This window comes from Desmodus rotundus, chromosome 5 (assembly GCF_022682495.2).
Source record: "Desmodus rotundus isolate HL8 chromosome 5, HLdesRot8A.1, whole genome shotgun sequence".
Classification (NCBI taxonomy): domain Eukaryota; kingdom Metazoa; phylum Chordata; class Mammalia; order Chiroptera; family Phyllostomidae; genus Desmodus; species Desmodus rotundus.
The window spans coordinates 116,405,624-116,409,907 of NC_071391.1; positions in this window are offsets into that span (position 1 = coordinate 116,405,624).

A 4,284-nucleotide genomic window follows, 5' to 3' on the forward strand; every position below is an offset into this window, starting at 1 on the left:
ATGGCAATTCCATCCATGTCTCTCCACTGATCTAGTCCAGATCAACTCCTTCTCCTGACCAGACGACTACAATAGATGTAGTGGCATCTTAACTGATTCAGCGTTTGGAGTGTAGACGGCATCGTCCTTCTCCTGAAAACCTTTCCGTGGCTGGCCACCTTGCTTCAAATAAGCGCCAAGATTCTTGGTGGCTGGTTTCAGCCCCCTTCCCTTCCCCTGGCCTATCACATTCTCATCACACTGGCTTTTTTCAGTTCCTCCATCGTAGTAAACTCTTACCTGCTTCAAAGCCTTTGCACATGGCGTTGACTCTGAGCAGAAAATCTTCCCTCTTTCTTCATTCGTTAACTCATCTTCGGGGGTCTTGGCCTGAATAACATTTCCTAAGACTCCCCAGGCTCTTGGGTCTCTCCTGCCCGTTATACTCTCTGGATATTCTTAATGCCTTCTGAGTTTTTTCTCCTAGTACTTAGGTGTAACTGATTAATATCTATCTTCTCCAACTGAATGTAAGCCCCAGGAGGGCCATGTATTTTATTCACCAACGTATATGACTGACAAGAGGTCTGACTTTAGACCAAAGTGGAAACTTTCATATGGCTTCTTCGCTGAGGGAGTTTTCAATGTCTGATAAATTGGGGTTTCTGCTTCACAATCTTTGACCTGAGTCCTGAGATAACAGAAAGGACAGTTTAACAACTTTACTATCTTTTTTTCACCCACTTGTGATAAAGTCTAAAACACAAGCTGCCCCAGAGAGCACCAACTAACTAGCTGGGACGGGCAAAACCCTTTCTGTGACCACAGAGGGAAGAGGCCCTGCCTGGCCATGGTTATTAGGGCAGAGTTGGAGCTTTGCAAACGATGAGATAAGTCACTTACACAGAATGAAAATGCAGGGTTGCAAATGCTGCTCAGGGAGCTGGAAAGAGGAACTGTGTGATGAATGGGTGTGGGGGGAACGAGGTGGAGGGTGGCAGTGGTTCAGGGAAGTCAGTACTGGTGGCTTTATAATTTGCTGCTTAGCTTCTGCTTTTAAGCAAGTGCTGTGACCAGATGGTGCGTAGACAGCTTTCCGACCATCTGATTCAAGCTGTGAAATCTTCCCAGTCTTTGTAAACTATAGACCGCATCTGGGAGGGATCAAATTTCCCTGCAGCAGTTATCACGAGCGTTCTCTTTCTCTCCCTCTCTCTCTCTCTCTCATTTTATCTTTATTAATATCTTGTTCAGATATTGACCTAGGATTTTCCCCAAATCTAGCTATCCTGAAAGGTTTTCCTAACACATAGCCGAACTTTCATATCCTTGCTGATTCTCCAACTTGAAGAACAATGCCATTGAGAAGGGAGGGGACTCTCATGAGTTCCTTTCTCCACCTGCTGTCTGGAAATATTTGTATGATAATTACATTATTTAAGTAATATAAATGATTATAAAAGTACAAATCTATTAATATCCTTGTTTATAGCTTTTACACCACTATCAAATCACACATAGTTATAAATTAAACACCATCAAACCTATAACAGTTAAAATCAGAATAAGGTCATTATTTAATAAGACAGGTGATTTTTGGATGAAATAAAATCACTTGCAGCATGATTTTCTTTTGTGCTGGGCATCGTGTATCACCGTTTGCTGACCTGTGACTTGATTCTCCCACAATTTTCCTTTTCCTTTGGTTTCTGCATTCCAGCATGATGTCATGTGACTGCCACTTGGTGATACTGCATCATTTTTACATCGTATGCTTCTGTTAATGTTTCATTGGATAGCAACGACTTGGCACTTTGGTACCAACAAGAGCATTCGTTAATGGACCCATGACACTGAAATTGTGTTTATAAGATCACACAGATAGATGATCCAGAGCTGCACCTTCCAATAGGGGAGCCACGAGCTGCCTGTGGCTACTGAATACTCGAAACGTGACTAGTCCAAATTGAGCTGTAGATTTAAAATACCTTCACGTCATATTTTGATGACTCAGAATGAAAAAAGTAAAATATCTCATTTAAAAATTTTAAACTGATTCCTTGTTAAAAATCACATTATTCTGGATATACAGTATTAGACTAAATAAAATATATTATCAAGATTAACTTCATTGGGGATTTTTTGGTTTTGTTTATTTTTGCTTTTGAAAAACATATGCACTAGAAAAATTTCAATTATACATTCTGTTTCTATCAGACCACACAGTCTGAAATAATTGTGTGTGAGAGAAATTATGTGTTACAAACTGAAAACACCATATAAAAAATTCTCATAGAAAACACCTGGGCATCTAAGACACATAGATTTGGTTTCTAGTGTAAACCACTGCTCTAGCATGTAATGGCGACATTCTTTCTTGTAAGCCAAGGGTGCCAAACCAACATAGGACTTTCCCTGTGGCTCTCACTGCAGTATCCTAGTGATATATCTCTATATTTCCCACATGGTTTTCCCACATGGCTTCCTTGTAAAAGTCTTTGGGGAAGTATCCAGGCACTTCCGTCCCTCCCAGAAAATATGTTCTGCTCTGTCTGGTCATTTCACTGCGATGACAGGTCGTTTTCTCCTATGGAAACCCAAGGGGTAGAGGTGGGGGAGCGGGGGGGGGGGGAGAGAGAGAGGGAGGGAAAGTACTCTCTGGGGAAATGGATTCAACTACTTCCCAAGCTACATGAAACTTCTGAAATTAAGAGACTGCACCAGTTTAAAAAGTTGGTCTAAAATAATATTTAGCCAAATATCCAATTGCAATCATTTAGCAAATATTTGCTGAATACCTGCTCTTATATAAGACAGCATAGCAGGCACATGTGACGCACAGAGATAAACAGTCATTTCTTCCAGGACGTTGGTCATCTACTAGAGGTGGTCATACATGCCAAAATGTCTTCCTTTTCAAACAGCAAATGTTGATTGAGTGTCTCTATGTTCCAGGAACTGTCTAAGTGAGTTCTCTACCTTTCACTTAATCCTCGCAACCCTATGACATTGCCCACTCCCACTTCACAGAGGAGAAAACTGAAGTAAAAGGTTATGAAAATAATCGAGGTCATATGGATATTGAGTAGCACTAGCAGGGTTCAGTCCAGACCGTCACCTCGAACATATAAGCTTTTTAGTCACTATTCTATCTTGCTTCTCTTTTAAAAAAAGTTTGAAAATAATATGAGTATTTGCTTACTAGAGAAAAAATTGAATATTTAGAAAAGTAGAACATAAACACTCAAATTCCTATCTCCTAACACAACAGCTGTTTAATATATAAGTACTACTTTTTAAAAAAAATGAACTATAATTATATATTGTAAGAAGGATATAGAAAAGGGGCTACAGGAGGTCAGGAAAAAGGAAAGAGGATTTCTGGCTGGATCTCGAAGGACAGCAGATGATGTGGACGTTGGGGCATTCCAGGCCGAAGGAGTTGCAAGAACCGGAGTGTGGACTCAGGAAGGTCCGGGTAAACAGCAAGGAGTTGTTTGGCCAGAATCCTGCCTGGAGCAACGAAGCTAGAAATCCACAAACTAAAGGTCAAGTCGTAAAATGTCAAGGATTGCTCCACCTTTTATCCTATCAGTACTGGTAATGCTGTACTAATTACCACTTATTTCTGTATCAGTTTCCTCTGTTAGACTCAGACCTCCAGTCTATACCGCCATTCATTCAATGAGTATTTATTGAGTAGTCTGTGTGTACCAGGCACTGTGCTGAGCACCGGGCATGACAAAGGAACAATCTCTAGCTCTGCCCCACAAAGACATTTACAGTCTAGTGGGAAAGAAAATGTAAGATAGGTCTGATGGGAATGTGAACAGTGTAGATTTCTGTCACTTGCCACCAAAAATATCTAGCTGAAGTAGACTATTACCACAGGTTCAGCCAGGGTCTCCTCTGCTCTGTACCCCCACTGCCACCATATAGAAGCCAGATGACAGGGAGTAACAATAAGCTCTTGAAAAAATAAAATCACTGTGATCAAATGAGGAATCCGGTAGGATGGGCCAGAGAGAACTAAGTGGTAAGTAAGATAATGACTAAAAAATGCTCATGGGATTTATAAACTAAGACTAGAGAGCTGGTAAGAAAAGATTTTGTGGGAGGGTGAGCAGGGTGCAGAATCTGGACTTACGGGTGTTGAAGAACAAAGGAACAGTGATATTATGGAGACTGAATAAAACCTGTTATTGGACCAGAAGCCCTTTTGACTTATTGGATGGTTCTTTTGCAGGCCTCAGCTAACTTGAAAGTATGATAAAATAAATAAACTCGTTTCAAATGGCCAATAAA